The sequence below is a fragment of the Sinohyriopsis cumingii genome, chromosome 5 (assembly GCF_028554795.1).
Source record: "Sinohyriopsis cumingii isolate HCF-2022 chromosome 5, ASM2855479v2, whole genome shotgun sequence".
NCBI lineage: Eukaryota > Metazoa > Mollusca > Bivalvia > Unionida > Unionidae > Sinohyriopsis > Sinohyriopsis cumingii.
In genome coordinates, this window is record NC_142965.1 from 78,799,965 (window position 1) to 78,812,616 (window position 12,652).

Genomic DNA, 12,652 nt, shown 5'->3' on the forward strand with positions numbered 1-12,652 from the left:
AGGGTCAGGTTTTATCAGTGCCGTAGTTTCGTCTAGTCTGTCAGCGGATTAAAGACAAAACAATTATAAAACTTGCCATTTCTGAGAAAATAAATCATTTTCCTATCGATTTCATGCAGGTGTAAGTCGATATAACGTATATTTAAATTTTCTAGGCCCGCTGGTAAGTGACTACCATATGTCACTACTGCACGGTGGCAGCAAATTCCAAATTTTCAATATGCAGTTGCAGTTACCCCACACCCAAATGTCCAAATATGAAAATGGGGTGGGAATATTCAGAGGAAACCCCAGATCAGAAAATGGACTGCTATTCGTTTTAAGCCAAATTTGTAGTCCAAATTGTTAAATCTCATAGCTGAAATGAGAAATTGTCATCCCTTGTATTATGTATTCAAAACGATACAAGCCTCTGTATCAATACAGGTTTGGGGACTGGTTTAACGAATTACAAGACAAGTTGATATTACAGAAAATACAGTCCTTGTTTATACAACAGTATATAATTTTGAAGGTATTTTTGTCAAAATTTAAATCAACCCTTTTGATTGTTTTTTTAAATGATGGATTTTTAAGCTGATTGTCTTAAGGAGATTAGGCTGTTTGAAAAATCTTGTTTGGAATTTTATTGGGATAAATTCATGGTCAAACTCTTTTTGTTACAAGACAAGATTCTAATTATTTGCGTTTATTGTTTTTTTATATACTGTAATAAGAAATGCTTACTTTCTATAAGATGGATATATATATATATATATATATATATATATATATATATATATATATATATATATATATATATTTTGCTATTCTTTAGACTTAAAGGTTTGAAAGGAAACAAAACTAATTTATGTTCATTATGTTGTTCCCACTTAGTAACATAATGCCGGTCAGCAAAATAAAGTTAGAATTTTTATTCTGTACATTGAAATGACTTTACATGCCAATTTATAGGAATATAATCAAATTTGTTTCGTGTGATACATTTTGTGGTTTGTACATGATCATCTTTTCAGACTTAGATGTTTTGGAGGGTTTTAAAAAAGAAACATCTTTAGATTTAGAAAATACATGTCTTATAATCTAAAATGTACTTTAATTCCATTCAGTAATGGTCATATGTGAACCTTGAAAAATTAATTTCATCCTGGAAAAACCCTGGAAATGACCTGGAAATTTATCTTTAGAAAAGCGTGGGAACCATGTTCAATGTTTTTGTCCATTTGTTTGTCCATCTGTCCATATCATATCTACAGTTTAGTTCCTGGGACATAACACCAATCCATCCCTCATTCACACTTTTTTCTGGACAAAAAATACAAAATCTCTAAAGTTGTCCCCCTGAAAGCTGGTACACAATTAGATTTTTGGTCCAGATGTGCCTATTGACCAACATGAATATATCAGAAAGCTTGCCAGTAGTTTCCCACGAGTTTATGGTTCTTTCCAGGATCTTCCCAGGTTCTTCCTCCACTTAATATACTGGCGGCTATGCATAAAATATTATGTGCTGAAAAATGGCATTCAACCCAACAAAAACAAAATTAGACATCAATCCATCAGTCACACTTTCATTTCTGAAGCAGAAGTGCAAAATCATGCACTATGAAACATTACACAAATATTAGACTTGTTCTAGATATACCTTTTGCTGTTAGGAATTATTAAGTTTTCAATATCTGCAGGTGGCAGAGTGGTCTAAAGTGCTTGCTCTTACTGATCATTGCCATAACCTCTGTCCACATGGGTTCAGGTCTTGGATTCAGCCTATATGGGTATGTGATAAAGCTTGACAGTAGCTTCCCGGGGGTTGGTGATTCTTACCAGGGTTTTCCCGGGTTCTTTCTCCACCTGTTATACTGGCCATCATGTATAGCCTATCTTGTGCTGAAAAATGGCAAAACAACAACTACTGTTAGGAGTTCTCAAGTTTTCAATATGTTTACACTTTTGTCTATTGGCTTGACCAGCTAGCTATCAATTGCTTGTGTAAATGGAACAACACTTCCATATCCATACAGTGCCCCTCTTTAACTTGGTGTGTACTTATAATGTGAATCTGTAAATTCATGGGCATCAAATTTGCATGGTTTAGTTAGAAAATGCATACCATAACTAAGCGCTTGCAAGTCGAGTCCAGCTACAAACTGCATAGACCCAGATCTGCCATTGTATCATGCACTGGCTGATCAGGGTTATTGCAGTTTATTAGAGTAATCATTAGAACACACAATGTAGACCCTAATCTACTGGCACATTATGCAATGGCAGATCAGGATCTATGTTATTTGCTGTTAGACTTTTAAGCAAGTACATGTGGTATTCATGGGCTCTTAATTTCGTGGACTTTTTATTTAAGCAAAAAAAAAAGGAAAACATGCAAAATATTGAGAATATAAGGTAATGTAGTATAATCCGTCCCGAAAGATCACCCCATAAGTCTAAAAATAATGATCTCTCAGACAGTTGGTCTCTTATAAAGAACTTATAAGGCCTATGAATGTCCGTTCTCATGTCTGATTTTCTCAACACAAGTTCGACTGTTTAAAGCCCAGCCAGACCGTTCTGGTGACCTTGTGGTTAGAGCGTCCGCCTCGAGTACGGGAGGTCGCGGGTTCGAACCCCGGCTGAGTCATACCAAAGACTTTTAAAAATGATACTAACAGCTGCCTCACAAGGCGCTCAGCATTAAGAGGTTAGTGTTAGGACTGGTTGGCCTGGTGTCAGGATAATGTGACTGGGTGGGACATAATGCTGCATGCCTGTGGCATGATGCCCAGTGTTAGACATCACTGTAAACAGCCACACTGCAGACATCGTAGCGTCATGACAGAAACATGGTTGAACTAAGTTAAAAATCCAAAACAGACGCACAGAAAGCCCAGCCAAGCAAATTGTAATGAACATGGCCCTTTTTGTTGCACTCGTCGCTATTGTTACTACTACTACTACTACTGCTACTACTACTACTACAGCGACCCGATTCAATTTAGTAATTATTATACCATTTCATCACATTCATATTCCAGGTGAGAAATTTTATCCGTTTACCTTTGCCAATTTGATCTCGAGTCAAAAAATACATCTTGCTCAATGCCAAAAAATACATCTTGCTCAGTTAGCCTTCAGTCTGTTGTGAAATCTTGTATATGACACCCACATTTGTCTTTCTTTCTTTCTGGTTGTCCAGCTTGCCAATCAAGAGGTCGCGAGTTGGAAATTCGCTGCGGAATCCCAATTTTTTTATTTTAAAAAATGTATTTTTGTGTTCAAATTTTCTTTTAAACACGTTCATTCCATTTCTTTTTTATATTCCCGTCCTAAGAAGGGCAATTATGTGTGTGTGTGTGTGTGTGTGTGTGTGTGTAGGATTTGGGTTTTCATCGTAGCTTTGACAATGTTTCAGTCATATTGCTACAATGTCTGCAGTGTGACAGTTTATAATGATGTCTAGCATCATACCGCAGAGATGTGCATGATGACCCACCTAGTCACATTATCCTGACACCAGTCCGACCAGTCCTAACACTAACCTCTTAATGCTGAGCGCCAGGCGAGGTAACTACTGTACATTTTTACAAGTCTTTGGTATGACCGGTCCAGGGTTCCAACACGCGACCTCCCGCATCAGAGACGACGCTCTAACCACTGTGCGACCGGAGCGGTCTAAAGAGAATGTGAATGTGTAATAATCTGTGACAAAATATGTGTATTTTGGCACACGAGATTGCTTCTTTTATATAAGCATTTTCTTCAGACATTACCATAGGATAAAAACCAAATTTTCACCTCAACCGTATGTCAACGATGGTCCGTTGACATTCATCATTTCAGAACACCCGAATCTGTAAACCTGTCCCGTAACAAATCATACTTTAATTTTAAAAAACCACAGTTTAAAACTGGTTGGCCACTAATACATGATACATATGCAGGTCTTTTAAAAAATACTTTAAAAAAACAACATGAAACTAAAAAAATTTATGACAAAACTCTAATATGAAGCCATGTAAGTTTCATTTTCAACGGTACATATGCGAAACATAAAGATCTTTGGTAAACCATTAGACCCTTCCTTGTAAGCAGACATATTTTTTTTTACAAAACTCGCTGTTCCTAAAACAAATTTATGGGCACATCTGATATATCTTGTGAAGATTCAGTAAAACTCCAATAAGTCTATATAGGTTTTATGTTAAATGTTTATCAGCAAATCACCGAGATTTGCCAACAAGCATTTAAAGTTTTTAAACAATGAAGTATTCTCAGAATAACTGGAAGATATTTCAAACTTAAAGGATGACTGGCGATGTATCGCTCTTTCATAATGGCAAATTTCAGCTACTGTATGCCCAACCTGACAAATCAGTTGTCTCACTAATAGAAACAACCCTGAATAACATATTTTAACAAAACAATATTTGTACTCCCACATATTTTAACATATTCGTACTCACACATATTTTAACATGTTCGTACTCCCATATATTTTAACATATTCGTACTCACACATATTTTAACATATTCGTACTCACGCATATTTTAACATATTCGAACTCGCACATATTTTAACATGTTCGTACTCACACATATTTTAACATATTCGTACTCCCGCATATTTTAACATATTCGTACCCACACATATTTTAACATATTCGTACCCACGCATATTTTAACATATTCGTACTCACATATTTTAATATATTTGAACTCCCACATATTTTAACATATTCGTACTCCCACATATTTTAACATATTCGTACCCACACATATTTTAACATATTCGTACCCACACATATTTGAACATCTTCGTACTCATATATTTTAACATATTCGTACCCAGACATATTTTAACATATTCGTACCCATACATATTTTAACATATTCGTACCCAGACATATTTTAACATATTCGTACCCAGACATATTTTAACATATTCGTACCCAGACATATTTTAACATATTCGTACTCCTACATATTTTAACATATTCGTACTCACATATTTTGACATATTCGTACTCCCACATATTTTAACATATTCGTACTCACACATATTTTAACATAGTCGTACTCACACATATTTTAACATATTCGAACTCCCACATATTTTAACATATTCGAACTCCCACATTTTAAAGCCCCAATGCTGCCGTTACATTCAAAAAGCCTTATATGCCAAATGACCTGAATAATGCTAAATCTCGAAAGATATTGATCCTAAGCATGTTGGGTACCTTTAAAAGTAGATAATATCGACGATTCGTCACATTATGACAAATTTAATTTCACCCTCAAACTGAGAAACGCGACTAGTTTTCGCACGAATACGAATTAATCCGAATGTAAACCCAGATAATCAAGGAAGACGAATGTGATTGACTCCCGTGGGAAAAGACGCAAGGGAACGTCAGAGATATTCTCTCTCTCTCTCTCTCTCTCTCTCTCTCTCTCTCTCTCTCATGGATTAAAATATATTTCAAATGATTTATAGCAATTAGGAATTGAAGTATAAGACTTGATTTGCTTAGCTTAGGTCGGTGAATTAGGTGAATGAGAATTGTTAAGTTTGGATTACTTAGAGTGGCGAGTATCATAAAAGGAAGGCGCATACTGAGTTCGCCTTCTAAAGAAGGTGGACAGGGACGGTGAAGTAGCGACTTAACGGTATATGCTTATGTAGATTTCTCAAGGAACAATTTGCATGGTTTCTCGAGTTATCTAAATATTATGAAACCCATTGTAAGGTAACCTTAGTAATATGTACGTTCTGGAATTCACAAAATGTTAAGCAAAAATGTAAACTAAAGAGATTGAAAACGGCGGATTAATATGCATTGGCAGAGAGTGCACGGGAAAACAAATGGGAATTATGAAATAAACTGACTATGTACGGGCTATGTCATACATGATGCAAGGTAATTTTATTAAACTTTTACCACTGACAACATAAAACATGCAAAAGAATAATTACAATGACAGATGATTCTGTCTATACCATGGGCCAAAACATCGTTAGACGCATGTCCCAATTTCACGTGCGAAAACATCGATATACATGTCCTGCATGTCTTCATTGCACATGTTACTATACATAAAGCACATCTTTCATTTAGGAAACGAAACAATGCAATTAGACTTTTAATTATATGGATCACAGAAAAATGCATGTACGTATGTATGTATGTAAGAATATAAGTATGTTAAAGTAAATTGCTGCTTTGTTGTTCATCGTGTGTGAAACCCCAAGATAATGTTTTATATTGTGCAAATCCAAACCGAATGTAAATAATAAAATCATATATGTGTCTATATCTACGTTTATAAAAACATTATGGCTGTTCTAGTGGGTGGAACATATCTATCTAACCGGAACGTAGTTATCCAACCGTATCGGTGTAATAAGACCGATTTATAATTTTCATGGTGTACTAGATGTGCACAAGCACAAACCTCTTCCAAATAAATGTAAACATGAAAACAAGGCAAAATATAAAACATAACATTTAAAAATTCTACAAAACTTATATAAAACAAAAGATAAAAGATATCAGGTGTAAAATCCTGGGAACATGGTTACAATTTTGCGTACAAAACGCGTTCCCTTAAAATGTCTCTCTGGTGGTACGTCCTCATAAAGTTTCTTAAAGCAGTTAACGTCAAAATAGTTCTGTCTCACAACCTGGAAATCGACACACTCAACAAGACTGTACTCCAATGACAGTGGATTGAAAATATTTCGTACATTTTTATTACAGTAGACTCTTTCTTGCTAATTTTATGTAACTTCATACTTTTCAAACATTATATATATATATATATATATATATATATATATATATATATATATATATATATATATATATATATATATATATATCGCTACAGTTGGATGGAGTTCGAATTTAACTTCTTTTACCACTTGAACGTCTTAACGTAATAAAAATTTTTTTTGAGTGGATAAACTTGCAATGTCCTATTTCTACTGGCATTCCTTTACCTGTTACTTGTATTAATTTATACTGTAAGAAAGGAGTTTGAGACTGAGAAGGAACCATGATATATTTCTGTTAGTTTCACTTGTGCATTTTATTTTCATTTTTTTGGGGGGATTAAAGAGAAATATACTTACAACTGAATTTAATGTTTTCTTGCTTATGATCGATATCTGGAAAAAAAAACAACAACGGGATATTCGATTCTAACCCCAACAAATCCAACATAATGCAAACGACAAGAAAGACAAACGGAAACTCTCAACCAAATAAAATACAAAGTTGTCACATTCACTAGCAATCTTTAACGGAATGTTCTTAATCAAGAAATATACACCAAAGCAAATTGTACTTTAAGCCTATTAATACATAATTTATGTTTCTTCTTGCTCAGTGTGAAAGGATTATGTTACAGTTGTTTAGTTTTACCTGATTTAGAACACTCTTGTACATTTTGGGACCACCCACTACCAAGTATTACAGGATTAACATGAAATGATCCAAAAGCAATCAGCCAGATTTGTCAGATTCAATAATGACTAGAAATTATAACCTCGGTATTTAATATATTTTGGTAGAAACCCATGAACGAGTGTAGACTGAAGAAGATATTAATTACTCTTTACAGAGGTTGCAAAAGCCAAATAGTAAAACAAATCCCTTGCTACACTTTGACCAATATGAAAAAGAAGTGGGAATCAGCCTCAGCATACTTACATTGCAAATTTAATTTTATCCATAAAGTCATCACAAATTTTGAATTTAATTTTTAATTTTAAACTTTGTACCACAACTGCTGACTATACGTCAAACCAAGCCAAACCAACTTACTTTCAAAATTAGTATTTACAGTTGGGGCGGGGGAGGGGAAAACATTTGTTTTGTTTTTGTGGGTCCTTCTTTTTTTGTTTAGTTTTTTTTTTTTTACTGCATAAGGCTTTAAAGTCATTACGGTCTATGACGGAATTATCAAGATGAAACTTATCCAAGTTTTTTATTTTTAGTCCATGAGAGTTAACTTTATAAGCAATCAGCTTCACTAGATATAACAGGAATATATTTGGGACAAACATTTCATTTGTTGGGTATTATTAGGATAATATTCGACATGTATCTACGTTTGGTTGTCCTACAGAATAAAGAATGATTTCCAGAGTTTGCCTAAAGGACAATGTTTTTGAATAAAAATTTCCCTTGTTGTGAATAAAAGTGGCTTGGCGCGAAAAAGATATTCCGCTTCTTAAAATAAAATGGCAGGCCTGGCCTTAGAGAGTCCAATAAACCAGCCCCTCAAATCTTTGTTGATACTGATGGACGATACATGGGTCCCTAAACCGCCTGTCAATATTATTACTGCTGTGGGGCTGATTTATCGACCTAAGCCTATGAGTTTGCGAAACCCAAGGAGTAACGCTGGTAACGGGACCCGACCGGTGGAGTTGCTGTATTATGCCCACATTGTTCTGTCAACTGTAGACCGGGGCCTCAAAAGACGGGGAGCCCAATTGCTACCTTACCCTAAGCCGATGGGAGATAATGTTTGTACCTCCATAATAAAAGTCCCCGGGTGTACAAATGCTATAATAGTAAAAGTGTCTACCCTGTGAAATTTGTACCTAACTCAATTATTTATTTTATTTTCTGATATTTTCTATTGGGAAATTTTACTGCAAGAATTACAGAATATTAGTACTCAATTTTACATTATTTTCAGTGCAGAAACTGGTAATTGTATGAAATTTAAAGTTCTGTTATTTTAATGTTTGTTTATGGTGACAATGTTCATTGTGACAAAAATTGGTGGTGGGGTATGTTTACAATGGTCATATGATTTATACACAGGGTCTCTGTTACGGTCGATGATAAGAGGCAACCACATTTTAATTTTATTTCAAAATACATAAAATACAAGCCAGCCATGGATGTCGTGCACTCCCAAGAACACCAGTCCGTACTTAGTCAAATTTAGTCTAGTTGTACTAATGGAAAATAAAATAAATGACAATAGTGTGTTTGCCACCCGTGCAATTGGGTCAAATCAAAACAAGTTGTAAAATTTTCCTACGTCCTAACAATCGTAAAAATTCTAGTAAATAGTGTACGTTGTAGATGCCCTACAAATTTTTAATAATATGTCTGAGCGACATATAAAAAGCTTGGTCATTGTTAGGTCATAAAAGATTTTAATTTTGAAGCGGTGGATTGAAGGATCAAGTTAGTAGGTCGCACGATAACGAAATCGACAACAAGCTTCCTTTTACGGTTCGGGATTATGAGAGCTTATTTTTGTCAATCGACGCAAGTTAGCGTATTTTACAAATAAACTGCTTTATATCACTGTCAAATTTGCACTCGCAAAAAATGTAAGAGCTTGAAATTCAACACGCATTTTCGAAAATTAACTAAAATGTGCATGCGTTAAATTGGAGCCCAAGGCATAAACCGGTTTGAAAGGACTAATAATTCTCTCCGGACGTTAAATTGTCATGCATCCATGCAACGAAATAAACACTTCGCCTGGGACGAGCTTTGCATTCGAAATTAGTTTGACTGTATTTTCAATCCCATCTTGTTCCGCCAGGATCGTAATCCAGAAGGTCTGAAAGATTGTAATTGGAACTTTATTTAATACTAGTAATTACGTCAGCCGCTAATAACATAACTCATCTGCCAAAAGAGGACTGTTAAATGAAATATTTCATTATTGGACACACTAGACTGTACTAAAGGAAGTTTTACGGCAGCAAAGGCTGATATTGATTTCTTTATGTTTAAATTATAACGATTGACAGATTTCAACTCTCACGGGATCGTAAGAAAACAGAGATGTAAATCATTCTGCAACATAATACAGCGCACAAATCGATGTGAAACGTAAATCACAATGGATATACATGTTTTTCATAATAGCTCTTTTGATATTAACTACAGGTAATTCAATCATCTCTCTCTTTCTCTCTCTCTCTCTCTCTCTCTCTCTCTCTCTCTCTCTCTCTCTCGCTCCGGTGGCATAAGTATTTAGAGCCTTCCCCTCGGATGCGGAAGCTCGTGGGTTCGAACCCCGACCGAGTCTTACCAAAGACATAAAAATGGTACTAACTGCCTTGCAGGGCATTCAGAATTGAGAGGTTAGTGTTAGGACTGGTCGGCCTAGTGTCAGGATAATGTGACTGGGAGGGACATCATGCTACATGTCTGCGGCATTATGCCCCAATGCTAGACATCACTATAAACTGCCACACTGCAGACATCGTAGCGATATGACTGAACAATTGTCAAAGCTACGTTAAAAATCCAAATCACACACACACTCTATCTCCCTCTCCAGTGAAAAACACAAAACAGTACTGCCATTTCTCAGCCCAGTTTGAACTGATGGAGGAAGAACCAGCAAAAACCCGTAAGACCTAAGGGAAGCTACTGGCAAGCATTTTCACATACCCACACTGGCTTTGTCCGAAACTCGAACCCAGTCAGACAGAGGTGAGATGGCCTCAGTTGGTAAAGGCGAGCGTTTTAGAAAACTTGGCCACCCGGGACCGATTCCAAAGATTGAATAATTATCCTTTGATATTTCTTGTCTTGGTGACATCTGACCACTGGCATGTTGTGGTATCCTACATTCATAGCCATAGACTTTGACTTGTTTTGAAGGGCATATCCCTCCCCACGCACGATGTGTACCATCTTCCAAATCATTTAACGTCCAGTATATAGTTGAAGACCGCTCCGGTGGCCTAAGTGGTTAGAGCGTCATACTCAAGATTTACAAAAATGGTACTTACATCTATGTCGCTTGGCGCTCAGCATTACGATGTTAGTGTTAGTGCTGGTCGGCCTGGTGTAAGGATAATGTGACTGGGTGCGACATGATTCTACATGTTTGCGGCATGATGCCCCAGTGCTAGACGTCACTATAAACTGACAAACTGCAGACATTGTAGCAATATCACTGAAAAATTGTTGAAGCAACGTTAAAAATCTAAATCACACACACACACACACACACACACACACTTACTTTAAATCGACATTAAAAAATTAAATGCTACAATGACGTTAACAATTGAGCTGCTGTACTAGAGTGAATATGCTGAAGACCTGGTTACATTTTCAGACAACTATAACACGTTTTCCATTTTATTTATTTATTTATTTATTTATTTATTTATACACTTACTCTTTTTAAAATTGAAATTTTGGATCATATTGTGAATGAATGCGCACTGCAACAACTTTTCCATTTGATCTAGAATGAATAGATTTTTTGGTATTTTTTTCGATTCTACGAAATTTCGTGATTATGGACAGGATTTATGTGACAGTTCCACATGAAATGCATCGGATTGAAGAAGCGAGAGAGAAGCGCGTTGACATCTGCAAATGTATATCTGTTTCTGTCATTGAATGTCTGAAATCATAATGTGGGGAAAATCTGAAGTCTAACAAAATATACATGTCTAGATGTGGTACCGCTGTTTATTGTAAAGGAAAGTCTAAAATGTTATACATGACAGAATGTGTTAAAGTGTTACGTATGACAGAATGTGTGTTAAAGTGTTATACATGACAGAATGTTTTAAAGTGTTACGTATGACAATGTGTGTTAAAGTGTTACGTATGAAAGAATATGACTGAGAGTTAAAGTGTTGTATATGGCAGAATATATGTTAAAGTGCTATATATGACATAATGTGTTAAAAAGTTTTATATATGACAGTATGTCTGTGAGAGTTGTATTATTATATATGACATATTATGTGTGAGAGTTAAAGTATTATATTTGACAGAATGTGTAAGAGTTGTAGTATTATACATAATATGTGTGAGAGTTGCAGTATTATATATGACATAATATGTGTGAGAGTTAAAGCATTATATATGACAGAATGTATGTGAGTTGCAGTATTATGACATAATATGTGTGACAGCTGTAGTATTATATGGTACAGAATATATGTGAGAGTTAAAGTGTTATATTTTACATAATATGTGTAAGAGTTAAAGTGTTATATTTGACAAAATGTGTGTGACAGTTGTATCATTATATATGACATACTAGGTGAGAGAGTTAAAGTGGTATTGATAGAATATGTGTGAGAGTTGTAGTATTATACATGACAGAATATGTGTGAGAGTTGTAGCATTATACATGACAGAATATGTGTGAGAGTTGTAGCATTATATATGACATAATGTGTGTGAGAGTTGTAGCATTATATATGACATAATGTGTGTGAGAGTTGTACATTATATATGATATAATATGTGAGAATTGTAGTGTTATATATGACATGTGTGAGAGTTGTAGTATTATACATGATATAATATGTGTGAGAGTTAAAGTATTAAATTTGACAGAATATATGTGAGATTTGTAGTATTATACATGACAGAATAATTGTGAGAGTTGTATTATATATAACATGATACGTGTGAGAGTTCAAGTGTTATATTTGATAGAATGTGTATGAGGGTTGTAGTATTATATATCACAGAATATATGTGAGAGTTAAAGTGTTATATTTGATAGAATGTGTTTGAGAATTGTTGTATTATATATGACAGGATATATGTGACAGTTGTAGTATTGTATATGACAGAATATGTGTTAGAGTTTAGTATTATATATGACAGAATATGTGTAAGATTTAGTGTCA